This window comes from Panthera leo, chromosome A2 (assembly GCF_018350215.1).
Source record: "Panthera leo isolate Ple1 chromosome A2, P.leo_Ple1_pat1.1, whole genome shotgun sequence".
Classification (NCBI taxonomy): Eukaryota; Metazoa; Chordata; class Mammalia; order Carnivora; family Felidae; genus Panthera; species Panthera leo.
Window position 1 is genome coordinate 10358249 of NC_056680.1, and position 13714 is coordinate 10371962.

At 46.3% G+C, this 13714-nt stretch overlaps 1 long non-coding RNA gene across 1 annotated transcript; it reads left to right on the forward strand.

The window, feature by feature from the left end:
- Positions 1-140: 140 nt before the first annotated feature.
- On the forward strand, positions 141-4455 carry LOC122214068. The gene is made up of 3 exons (XR_006199732.1): positions 141-1107; positions 3229-3493; positions 3614-4455. It is a non-coding gene; the product is annotated as an uncharacterized LOC122214068 (long non-coding RNA).
- The last annotated feature ends 9259 nt before the right edge of the window (positions 4456-13714 follow it).

Sequence of the window (13714 nt, forward strand, 5' to 3'; positions counted from 1 at the left end):
CGACACGGGGCTCGAACCCACGAGACGTGAGATCACCACCTGAGCCGAAATCGGTCGCTTAACCGACTGAGCCACCCAGGCGCTCTGGGAGAGAGAGAATCTCACGCGGGTGTGGAGCCCGATGCGGGACTCGATCCCACAACCCTGGGATCATGACCTGAGCCGAAACCAAGAGTCGGACGCTCATCCGACTGAGCCACCCAGGCACCCTCCAAGTTTTCTAAAAGTACAAACGTTCCAGGCTGTCATCCTCTCTCGTGGCACTCGTTTGGCCACATTCCATGTTTTGATGTGTAATATTTTCATTTTGGTTGAAATCTAAGTATTGTCTTAGTTTCTGTTATCACTTATTCTTTGGCCCGTGAGTGATCTGTAATTAGATTTTAAAACCATGGAATGTGGATATATTTTTCCAGAGGTATAATTACTCCTAGCGAAATGCATAAACCTTAATTGTACAGCTGGAGGAGTCTGACAGGTTCGTACATATGTTCATGTCACCAACCCGCCATTCAAGGTATACAACATTTCTATCATTCCAGAAAGTTCCTGCATGTGTATGGGTGTTTTTTTTTGTTTTTTTAGTTGCCTTTTTGTTGTTGGTTTTTAATTTAATTACATTGTGAGCAGAAAATGTGGTCTTTATGTTATCGAATATTGGGTATCTGTTTTGTTTTTAACGTGGCATATCCTGCTAGTTGCCTATCAAAATTGCCCCTTGTTCCTTAAAAAACCACTTAGGTTTTTCTTGTTCGGGTTGGTACGATGCGCTCTTGAAAAACCCCGTACCTCCCAGCCTCCTCCTTGCAGCTAGGGGACGCCACGGCCCCCCCCCAGTCCCGGCCATTCTAAGTATGAGAAGTCATTGGGTGTGATTCCGGGGAAGGATGTTGCAAAGGAACATTTAGCCAGGTCCCTCCACTTCTTGCCCTTTGTACAAACAGACATGATGCCCAGTGCTCGAGAAGCCATCCCACGGCCATGAGGGTAAAGGCTGCAGCTGAAGAGAGTGTAGCCAGACCTCACGACCATCCTGGCTCCCCAGCTGGTATCTTTGTGTGGCTGCCCCGGACTGTTTGTTTCTGGATATCTTGTTACATGGAAAAGGTGCGCTTCTTACTGGCACAGGACGTTGCCGTTTTGGGGAGGGGGCCGGGGAGGGTAGGGGTGGGTTTATTACGGCCAAGTGCTGTATCCTGCTGGTGCACTTCGTGTGTGGTCGGTTGTCATAAATGCTTCCTGTGTCGTTGAAGCCAATGTATTGTATTCTGCATATAGAATACAATCCACTAGATCATATTATTTGTGTTTCAAAATCTTCTCCACATTTATAGGTATTGGTATAGGTCTCTATCTTAGTCTGTTCGGGCCGCATAACAAAAATACCATAGACTGGATGGCTTATAAACAGCAGAACTTTCTTCTCAGAGTTCTGGAGGCTGGAGTCTGAGATCAGGATGCTGGCAGGTTTGATGTCTGGTGAGGCCTGCTTCATGGTTCGTAGATGGCTGTCTTCTTGCCTGTGTCCTCACATGGCAGAAAGAGAGCAAGGGAGCTCGTGGGGGTGTCCTTTATAAAGGCACCAGTCCCATTCCTGAGGGCTGCACCCTTTTGATCTCATCACCTCCCTCCTTATACCATTGCAGGGTGGGAATCAGGCTTCAGAATGTGAATGAAGGGTGGGGCACAGACATGAATCATTCAGTCCGTATCCACATCCGTATCCGTCTTTGATCTGTTTACCAGAAGAGCTATGTTAAACTCTCCCACCATGGTTGCTGAATAAATCTTGTAATGCTGTCAGTTTTGAAATTTATATATTTTGAAGCAGTCAAATTAAATGAGAAGGTTTTTATATTTTATGTGTCGGCAAATTGTTCCTGTTATTCTTACAGTGACCATCCTTCTCCCTAGTGATGAATATTCAACTCTTCATTTTCATATTAGCAAGTCATTATTTGGAGCTTACTGGTAATAGATAGTAGATACTACCCTAAACTTTGAATCTTATTTAAAAAAAATTTTTTTTTTTTAATGCTTATTTATTTTTGAGAGAGACAGAGACAGAATGCGAGTGGGTTAGGGGCAGAGAGAGGGGGAGACACAGAATCAGAAACGGGCTCCAGGCTCTGAGCTGTCAGCTCAGAGCCCAGTGAGGGGCTCGAACTCACGAGCTGTGAGATCATGACCTGAGCCGAAGTCGGACGCTCAACCGACTGAGCCCCCCAGGCGCCCCTGAATCTTATTTTAAGTTAACGTGTCACAAGGACACTTTGAGGTAGATGCTATTATCATCCCCAATTTACAGGGCCAGTGGAGGTGAGTTAACCGAGAGGAGACACGTGGTAAGCAGTGGAGTCCGGCTCCAAAATCCATGGGCTGTCCACAGTACTTTACCCCAGCGGACTTTTAAAAGATTTTTTGCCTGTTCTTACAGGGATATGTTTTTGTATTTTAAAATTCTTTTTTTCCAAGTTTTTAAACATTTATTTTTAAGGTAATCTCTACACCCAACATGGGGCTTGGACTCACGACCCTGAGATAAAGAGCCACACGCTCTTCTGACTGAGCCAGCCAGGTGCCCCTTGTGGTTTAAAATCCTGAGGTATAACTTAGGTAAAAGTTCATAAATCTCGGCGCACACCTTGATGAAATCTATGTATGTCTATACCACCATAACAGCATGTGAACTATTTTATCTCCCCAGGAGGTACCCTTGGGCCCTACTCCAGTCCTAGTCAATAAGCCCCATCCAGAGGTAACAAGTATTTTGACTTACCACCATAGATTTGTTTTTCTGTTCATAGAAACAGAACCACACAGAGGTGCCTGGGTGGCTCAGTCAGTTGAGTGGCTGACTTTGGCTCAGGTCGTGATCTCACAGCTCGAGGGCTTGTGAGTTCGAGCCCTGTGTCGAGCTCTGTGCTAACAGCTTAGAGCCTGGAGCCTGCTTCCAATTCTGTGTCTCCCTCTCTCTCTGCTCCTCCCCTGCTCGCTCGCGTTCTGTCTCTCTCTTTCTCTCAAAAATAAATAAACATTAAAAAAAAAAAAAACTAAAAAAAAAAAAAAAGATAGAACCACACACTATTGCCCCCTTGTGGCTGGTGTTTCCCTTAATAGAGCGCCTGCGAAATTTATGTTTAACCATTGCTGTGTAGTATTCTGTTGTCTGAATATCCCACAGCCCCGACATTCCATTCTGTTTATGGACATTTGGGTCCTTTCCAGGTTTTGCTGTCGGGAATAAAGCTTCTGTGGATGTTCTTGTGCAAGTCTTACGGTGAACCAGTGTTCTAACTTCTCTTGGGTGCAAGCCTGGAGTGGAATCGCTGGGTCATCACGTAGGCAGACCTTGAGCTTTGGCGGATGCCGCCAAGAGGTTTCCAAAGTCGCCGAAACAGTTTATGCCTCCGTCATCAGGAAAGTTTCGTTCGCTTCACGTCCTGATAATGCATGCTCCTGTCAGTTTGATTTTAGCTACGTCAGTGGATGTGTAAGTGGTTTCTTGTGTTTTACTTTGCACTGGGTGTGCGCGTGCGTGTGCGTAGATAACGATGTAGTAGATGGTGGCCACGATAATTCCTCCTATGTCTCAGCGTGCATTTCTTTTCAGGGTGGGTTTTGTTGTTCCCTCGCATCAAGAGGTGGAGTTTATTTCTCTAGCCCTTGAAGATGCGCTTGATCGCACGACTTTCTTTGGCCGATGGAACGTTATCAAACATGGCAGGAGCAGACGCTTGAAAAACACACGCCGGGGTTTGCCCACTTGTCATTATGGTTCGAGTCGTAAGAGCAAAGTGTGAAGACACCTGGGCCAACCTCTCCCCTAGGACGCGAGCGTCCTTGCTGACAGCTGGCACCACCCACAGGCAGGCGAGTGAGGCCATCTTGGACCATCCAGCCCCAGGCAAGCCATCAGGTGACCTCAGTTGCACGAGTGACCCTAGGTGAGACCATCAGAAGAACTAACTGCCCAGCTGAGTTCAGCTCAGATTGCTGACTCACAGAATTAGGACAGAATTATGAGCACATAAGGTAACGGACACAGGAGTGAGCGATGGGGACAGGGCGCTGCTGTAGCAAACATTTAAAATGTGGCATTGACTTTGCAACCTGGCAGTAAGGCAGCAGCTGTAAAGGGGTGAAGAAATTTCAGCCGGAAACGTGAGGAAACTGCCAGACGTTAGGAAAAGGCTATGTGGTTATGTGGTATGAGAACCACTGGCAAAAGTGTTGTTGTGGTAACTTGGGGAAGATAGGCCGTGAACTTGTGGGTCTGGTTGAGGAGTGTGGTGGGGGGAGCTTCCCCCCATCTCTGGCCCTCCCCCCAGCCTTCCTCATGACCTCCTGAGGCCACGTTGGACGCCTAACCGACTGAGCCACCCAGGCGCCCTATCGAGGTTTATATTTTTATAACGGTATTACACGAGCGGCCGTGAAACTGGAGGCAGACTGTACGACCAGGGGAGCTAAGCAGGGTAGGATTAAGTCACCTCCCAGGATTAGGAGGATTATTTTATTTTATTTTATTTTATTTTATTTTATTTTATTTTATTTTTTTTTATTTTTTCAATATATGAAGTTTATTGTCCAATTGGTTTCCATACAACACTCAGTGCTTATCCCAAACGGTGCCCTCCTCAATACCCATCACCCACCCTCCCCTAGGAGGATAATTTTAATGAGAGTTCTGAATCCCCTGAAAGTTGAAAACCATCCTCCGGATAACTCCCTCCGGGGTTTTAACCGTTCCAGGTCTGGATGGGGACAGGAGCAATCCTTGTCATTTGATTTGTGATCTCTTGCATGATTTTTTTTTTTTTCTCATTATCTATTTGTAGGCAGCAGTTCCTAAGGTTAAATCTTCCACAAACACCTCTCTCAGAAGCAAGCAGGTAATCTAAGGCCATGTGATTTTGATAATGGCGTTGTGCATTTTGGTTTGTTGCTTAGCTAGTAAGTTAAGAGCTCTGGCAGCTTCACTGGTTATAACTTTTATAACTGCTTGTAGTCTGATTATGCGGTTTAGCATGTAGATGGGAGCACGATGGCCCCAGGACCCGTCCTCTGTCCAGGTGGCAGGGCCATCATATTGGATTTATGCTCGGGGGGCCATTCATCATCTTTTTAGTTGCCAATTTGTAAGGCACACCGCTTTCTTTGAGTCTCCCTGTCCCCATACACTTGAACTCCCAAATGTTTCCTTCTGGCAAGTGGGAGCAGGAAGAAAGATGGACGAAGAGTTCCCACCGTGTATGACCCTGACCAGACTGAGGGAAGTACTATATATATAGGCTTTCCTTCCACATATCCAGGCTAGTCCACCTGGGACCCGCCATTTGATGGCTGTATGGACCTTGTCCCAGGCCTCTTGGAGATGAGAGAAGTTAGACAAGGGGTGGGGATCTGGCTCAAGGTGATCTGGGGTCCCCCACCATTGGGTTTTCCGGACAGTTGAGTTATAAAATCTTTGGCTTACGCATGTAAAGTTTTATTTATTTATTTTTTTAATTTTGTTTTTTAACGTTTATTCATTTAAAAAAAAAATTTTTTTTTAACATTTATTTATTTTTGAAACAGAGAGAGAGCATGAACAGGGGAGGGTCAGAGAAAGAGGGAGACACAGAATCCGAAACAGGCTCCAGGCTCTGAGCTGTCAGCACAGAGCCCGACGCGGGGCTCGAACCCACAGACGGCGAGATCATGACCTGAGCCGAAGTCAGACGCCCAACCGACTGAGCCACCCAGGCGCCCCAACATTTATTCATTTTTGAGAGACAGAGAGAAACAGAGCATGAGCGGGGAAGGGGCAGAGAGAGAGGGAGACACAGAATCTGAAGCAGGCTCTAGGCTTTGAGCTGTCAGCACAGAGCCCGACGCGGGGCTCGAACTCACAAACCGCGAGATCATGACCTGAGCCGAAGTCAGATGCTCAACTGACTGAGCCACCCAGGCACCCCTTGCATGTTAAGTTTTCAACAGAGACGACAATGAACTTTTTCCCCACCAGGCAAGACAGTTTTTCTCAATAACTGAACTTTTGACAAACCAAACCCTGGTAATAGGACTGGGGTATTTTTTTTTACTATAAGGTTTGTGGGGATCCAATTTTCTAGTCTCTATGGCCATTGTTTCCCCGTGTTGGTAGCAACGAAGTATCCGATCCACAAAGGGAAGGTGAGTGTTCACAGAAACCTCTCACACCACGTTTCCAGACGGCCGGGGTGGCCTTGGCCAATCCTATGGCAAAGAGCAGAGCAAGAATCATGATAATAGTGAGAAACGAGGCATGACAGTGCATCACAACAAGGAAACATACAGAAAATAACGACGGTCTTTTGTTTCTCCAGACTGCCGATTCCTCAAGCTTCTGCCGTGTGTAGATCAGCTTCTGGAGTGACTAAAGCAGGGCTGCAGTCTCCTGGAGCCTCTGGAGTTGCAGAATCTTCCGTATGGTCAGTTTGCACAGCATTGATGGGTCAGGAATGCACTCCCAGTTTTGAGATGCCGGCTTCACTCTGCTGTAGCGAATCCAGGGACCCACGTTGGCCACCTTTCCAGCGGTAGGGGTGGACAAAATGACAGTGAACGGGCCCCTCCCGAGGGGTTTTAGCGGTTGGACATTTCACTCCTTTATCCTTATTGCATCTCCTGGTTTAAAGGGATGAGCGTCTGTGGTCAGATTCAGATAATCGCTCCCTGACCCAGGGGTGTAAGGTGGTTAGGGTAGAGCCAAGGGCTCGCATCTGTTGTCTCAGGGTTAGATGGTCTATCTCATTTAGATCCCTCCCCCTATGCCCTTGATAATGGGGGAGGGGCGCCCATAAAGGATTTCATAAGGGGAGAACCCCATCGGCTTCTTCAGCCTCCCACCTGCAGCTGCCGTCTGCCTCCCTGAAGGTCCCTTCTCTCTCCCTGCCTAATGTCAACCCTTTCCCTATTTATTTCTCTGCTGGAACAGGGCCTGGAACCGCTGTTAGGGAACAGGGGCAACGACTGTTCTGGCTTCTTCAGGCTGATAAGGGATGGTGTGGGGGTACAGCAGTTGGAGTCTACCCAAGGGGTCGGTCGAGTGGCCCATAGTATGGTTCTGCAGGAAGGCTGGCAGGCATTAGCAGACACAGAGAAAAACACAAAGGAAAAATTATACTGACCAACAAGATGGCAACTTAAGATCATGTCTATGGTTTCCAAACCTGTCAAACAACCTTTGTAAACAACACATGTCAGGGAATCTCTCATGATCCAGGTGATGGAGAAGCAGGAGCGGTAAGTAATCAACGGTGGCTCTATTTCCAAGAGTTTGGCCTTAACTGAATCACGAAAAATTTTTAAAGCATCTATTGCTTGTGAAGTGTTATCTAGAGTTTTGCTGAGTATAAGCAGACAGTCTCCTTTATTTTGAGGTGTAAAACTTTTCCATGAGCCAGGATTGCTACCAGAGAAAGAGTCAAGGCAGCCATTGACCATTATTAATTTGAAAAATTTTTAGGTAAGCCGAACCTGGTATTATTATTATTATTTTTTTTTTTTCATCTTTTATTCGAACCTGGTATTATTTGATAAAGCAGAACTTTCATTACTTTCTGTGCCTTTTTTGTCTTGCAGGAGAAGGCCTTTACTCAATTAGTAAAAGTATCACCCCATACCAACAGATGCTAGAATTCCTTCGACCTTAGTATACGAGTGAACCTAATTGTCAGTCTTTTCTGGACAGCCTCCAGTTTTTGATTGCCTGGGAGAGCAAGTTTGTGGCTGAAAGGATTGTTTCTAAGACATACTTCACAGGCTGATCCTGCTGGCAGAACTGTCCTTGACAAATTTTTTTTCCAGTAAACATCCTTTGGGCCATTTGAGAAGTTTTGTCCCTCCCCAAATGAAAGGACTGATGCTGTGTTTTAATGCTCTCTTACCTCTGAGAGCTTGGTAAGAGTCATTGCCCTGCTCTGTTTGTAACCATTCCAAGGGCTGGAGACAATGTCTAGGTGTCAGAGCCCAGTTTATTAACTTTTTGGGGGAGAGTAGGTCAGCTTGAGTCTCCTTTAATAATTGATATAGCAGCAAACTATTTTCCTGAACCCTGGTATCTACAGCCTACAATATCCAGTAATTTTCCAAAACTCATACAATTGTTTACCTGCCCTGGAGTTGGTAGCACCATAATCTCTAATTTAGTTATAATGTCCCTTTCTAGGAAGGGAGTAAGGCTCTCTGGCATTATCAGGAAAGAACGAGAAAAAATTAGGTTTCCCCATAGACATCCCAGGGGCCGAGGGAAACATTTAGTTAGAAGTTTTCCAGAGATGGCCCTAATTGTCCTGCTGCATTTGGATAGTTGGCCTGGAGTGGAAAGGAGGACAGAGAAGGTCGCTCTGGTGTCGAGAAGGAAATCAACCAGTTTTGCTTCCCTTCTGTATTTAGGGTTACTCAAGGTTCTGGGTTTCTGATAGACAGTTGGGTTAGGGGGGGCCACTGTGAAGAGCCCCAGGCCCCGGTTAATCCCTTCCAGGGACATTGTTATCTGAGCCCTCACAGATAGAGGTCCCCGTAGGGCATTCAGATCTCCAGTGATTGGCTCCACATAAGGGGCATGGCTTATGGGGTTTTCATTTTGGTTGTCCCCTCTGAAGACATTCTCATTTTAGTGCTCTCAGTGGCCATATAAATGGCACTTGGTGCCAGGACCTCGGGAAGCCCGATCTCACATAGTACCTAAGGCCACAACTAAGGCCTCAGATTTTTTTAAGCCTCCTTTTCTGTTTTTTTATTTTTTTATTTTTTTATTCTTCTTTTGATCTTGCTTGTAATATACCCAATTGGCAGCTCATAAGAGCTCCTCCAGGGTCCCTTCAAGGCCAACAGCCAATTTTTGTGTTTTCTCTGAATATGTAGGGCTGAGTGAGTGACAAATTTGTCCTTTAAATCATCTCAGCCTTAGGGTGTCAGGGGAGATAGCCATATATTTAATGAGAGCCTCCCTCAACCTCTCCAGGAAGGCCACTGGGTTCCCATTTTGTGTTTGTAAAATAGTGGTTAATTTAGCATAATTTAAAGGCCAAATCTAGATTTCCTTAGGTTTTTTTTTTTTTTTTTTTATAAAGCATCTGTCTCACTAAGAGTCTGGTTTAACAAAAGCATTGTGTCTTTCCAGGTCAAGTCAAGAACATACGTAATATTCTGAAAAGGCTTTATATACTTATTCAATCAGAAAATGTACCTAGATCTCCTTTTATCTGTCTTAAACCTTGTAATGTAAAGGTTTTTTTCTTCTGGCATTCTAGCTTCTTGTAAGGGAAACATGCCTGTTACATTATGGGGAGGGCCTGGATAAGGTGGGTAGCAGGGAGCAGAATTGCATTATTATTATTATATGTAGATTAAAGACCTGTGGAGGAGGAAGAGGAGGGGGAGGAGGAGGAGGAGGGGGAGGAAGAGGAGGAGGGGGAGGAGGAGGAGGAGGAGGAGGAGGAGGAGGAGGAGGAGGAGGAGGAGGAGGAGGGAGTCTTCCCTTCCTCCTTCTCTAGGTCTGTTTTTGTTACAGGTGAGGGGCCCTTAACTGTGTCCCCTCCTGATTGCTGGGCTCTAGAAAGGGTTGCCATTAAATGACAATCCACCTTACGTTGCTTACATATATCTCGATTTTTTCCTTAAGGCCCAGGAACAATGAACATAGGGGAATTCTCCCCATTTCCCTTCACATTTGCAAAACATGTCCAATTGTAGGATAGTATTGTCATTGATATTTCTCTCTGGCGTTGACTGAGGCCAGGTTCCCTCTTCCAATTTGTATTGGGGCCAAACCTTTGTGCAAAAGAAAATGAACCATAATGCATTCCAAAGGGGTAATGGCCTCGGTTGGGGAATTAGCCATCTATAGGAAAAAGGAGGAAAGTTGTCCCTTGTCTCAATTTCCTATAGCTGGCCAGGAGAAACCTCATCTCCTGGCCCCGCGTTTTGGCTGGCCCTGTACCTGGCAGCCCAAAGCCCTGTTAGTCTTGCAAGGTGCTGGGAGTCGTCATTCTTACCCAGGCTTGACTCTACCTCCAAGAGCTGGCCTGGTCTTTCCTGTTCTTTCTCACCCTTTCGTTTCCTGCCTGTAGGACCTTTGGGTGTGGACTGTGACCAAGCAAGACTTTCCTGGTTGTCGTAGGACGCACTAATTTCATTTTGGCCCAATAGTAACTTACATATTGATCACTGGCTGTTGAGGGCGGGGGTTAAAGGGCCAAAGTCAAGGTCTATTCCCCTGCCCTTTCTCAACAAAGCCCACATAAATAGGTTTCAGCTGTGTGGACATCCATTTTTGGCATACCATGGGCTAAGTTTGGTAAAACGGCTCCCGTGTATCTTAGTAGAAGCCCTTTATATATCACCCATCCCTCATATGGCAGAGGCATCCAGTCCTCTGCTGAACAGGAACAGCACAAATGTGGAGCATTTGGAGGCTGGCACCAAGGGTATTGCTATCATTTTCTCGGCCTTTGGGTCAAAAGAGGAGGAAGTTTAATCTTAACCCTGAGTACTTTCAAAATCCATTATTCGAACCTTAGTCAGTCCTGACCACACATAAAATTTCTTTTTAAAGACTTTCCTTCGCGAACCTTCTACAACTTTTCTTTGCATTTAGGTTTTGTTCCAAGCCATTTTTCTCCAAATAACCAGTCTCATTTAGGACAAAATTACTTTTTTTTTTTTTATTACCTTCAACAAAAATGTATTTCCATTTCTTGTATCTTTCTTTCGTATCTCCTGCTTATCTATATACAGAGTTGCTTTTGTTATTTTTATTAGTTTTAATTACAGCTGGCAGAAGTTTAACTCTTAGAAACTTTAGCCTCCAGTGAAAACTAAGTGGTAACCAATTGTGAACTGTTACATTCGAATTTTTTCCAGATGGCAAACTTATGAATCAATTAAGCACAAAGCATGTTTTTCAACAGATCCAAATATCCTTGGTTTTTCTCTGACACGTCAAAAAGCACAGACCTACATCTAGTCATCAGTGCTTTAGCCTCTTACCTTGTTAGATATCCAATGAATTTAATCCCGATTTATTATGCAAGCAAAATCTTTCACGTTTTAGTTTACCAAAGACTTTCAAAGCTGTCTTAACAATTACCCATGAAAACTATGAGACAGACAAAGTTAACCATTACTTTAAATCACCCTTTTGTTAACAAATTGGAACAGAGATAGCATGAGTTTATTTGACCTTCAGCAAATCTAGGTAGAATAAAAGTGGGTTGTTTTTGTTTTTGTTTTTGTTTTTTTTAATGCTGATAAACATTGTCTCTCTCAAACCAACAAATTCGCTTAAACACTGAATACATTTTACTTGCGTCCTCGTAAGACAATTTGTTCCCCATGGTGAATTTTTACCTAGGACATTGGTGGGGAAATCTGACTTCGGTGGTCTTTGCTCCTTGACATGGGGGCGGGGGGAGTAGAGGCTGATTGTGCCTGAGGCATTGAGGAGCCAGTTATGCGGGCTGCCCCCCTCCCCACCCTGGGGGTGCAGAAAAGGACGGGGGGGGGGGGGGGGGGGGGGGGGGGGGGGGGGAAGGGAAGGCAGAAGAGGAGAGGTGCCAGCAGAAGGCAGAGAAAGAGAATTCCCAGTTTTAAATCTTGTCGGCTCAGACGGAGGGGCAGACTCCAGATTTCTTTTGTTTTGTTTTGTTCTCCACCAGTGGAATTAGGCAGTTCATGTCAGTCCAGAGAGGACAGGGAATTTCCCCCAAACAAAAGGGAGACTAACCAGACTCCAACCTGCCGCCCAGCGCCTTAGAGTTGCAGCTTCGTTCCCTGTCCCTTGTGGAACTTCTAGGGCAACTCTGGGAGGTGATCGGGCTCCCCTTCTGCTTCTTAGGGGCAGGTGGTGTGCCCAAACGAACCCAGGTTCTTACCAGTCTGTCGGGCCGTGCTCCCTGAGTTGGCTCCTGGGCCCCATGGGTTCCGTTGGTGCACCGAGGGCTAGTCTCCTGCGGATCAAGTGGTCTGCTGGTACCAGGCAAGGCCCCTCTCCCGGCGCCCTGAGGCTCGAGGTTCGTATCCCCGGTGGAAAAGAGGGTGGAAATGCACTGTCTCCTGGAGGACCCCCCCCCCCCCCCCACCCCAGGTAATGTAGTGGGAATCTCGCACAGAGAGTCGTGACACTGAGGCTTTTCTTTCCAGGAAGCGACTTCATTCCTGCCGGCACTGCTCTGTTGCATTCGTACCCAAAGAACTAAGCCCCGAACGCCATGTGGCATAGTTTTAAATGTATTTTTTACTTCCTTGTCTCCCATATATGGTAACATACATAAACATGTAGTCTGATTAGGTAGTCTCAGTTTACAAGGTCATGAGGAATGTTGTCACGCAGGTGCATAGCCAGGTACCTTGAAGTTTCGTTTTTTCTTTTCTCTCCCTTTTTTTTTTTTTCCTCTCCTTAGGGAGAGGATCCTACCACAGTGCTGCTGCTGTTGCCTTTGAGGGCGCAGCCCTGAACCCTGGAGGTGCACCTGCACAGCTAGCCCCATCAGTGATGGAGTGCATGCCAGCCCCCGGGGGACTGGGTTCCTTCACTGACAAGGGGGGGCCGGGGAGACGGGGCTTATTCTGTGAATGAGCCTCAGAAACGGACTTCCTCTGGACATAAGAGAAACTGTTTCCTCCTCCTCAACTGCCTAGAATCTGCCTCCTCCAACAGCAGCCAACCCTCCCCTCCTCTACTCTCTGGTCCCCAGCTGGCAGCAGGCGTCGTCCATTCCCTGGGGCTTCTGACCACCGTCTCCGCCCCCACGGTGTCGTGGCCGGAGGTGCCCTTCGTCCTCCAGATCTTTCAGTGGCTCCCCTTGTTGCCGTTATCCTGACTCCTAGTTCCATCAGGGGAGGCCTTCGGCAATCCCACGATGGGTTGTTAAGGTCCAGAGGCCTGAAGACAGTGGAGGGGCACATCCAAGACTGTGGGGCATCTGGAGCTCTCAGATCTGAGAGCAGCACAGAAGCCCTTTGTGAAGGGCATACAGGCTGAAAGAAAAGTGAAGGGGAGCAAGGCAGGGCTGGCATCGTGGCCAAGAGACGCAGAGAGAGAAGTGTTCTGGCTTTGGAACTAGAAGGCACCAGGGATCTCTCTCCCTCCCCTCCCCTCTCTATCTCCACACACAAAGAAAGGTCCTATGTGGACACAGGGGGCAGGTGGCCGTTTACAAGCCAAGAGAGAGCTCTCACTAGAAACCAACCCTCCCGGCACCTTCAGCTTGGAATCCAGCCTCCAGAACTGAGAAAATAGATTTCTGTGGTTTAAACCGCCCAGCTGATACTATGTTATTACGGCAGGGCTAGCAGACTAATAATATGCATGGCCAGGTAGAAAACAAAGGAAATGCAACATTTGGGGACGTTTTTCTCATCTTTTAAAACCTATCAGGAATATTTTCCTTCATCAATACATAGGAGTCTAAGGCTGCGTTGAGTGTTGCCGAAGAATAAAAACACCTTAGTTCTAGACCAGCCAGGGATTAGGGATGTTGGGGTCATATGAGGGTGATGGGATATTTATGTATCTTTATTGTAGTGATAGTTACAGGAACCTGTCTACGTAACACGGTGTCACAGAACTATACATGCACATTGTACTGATGCAATTTCTTGGTTTAGATATTTGATGATTGTTAAACACATAAAAATACTTAAATACATAAAAATGTATCTTTGGCAGGAAACCGGGTGAAGG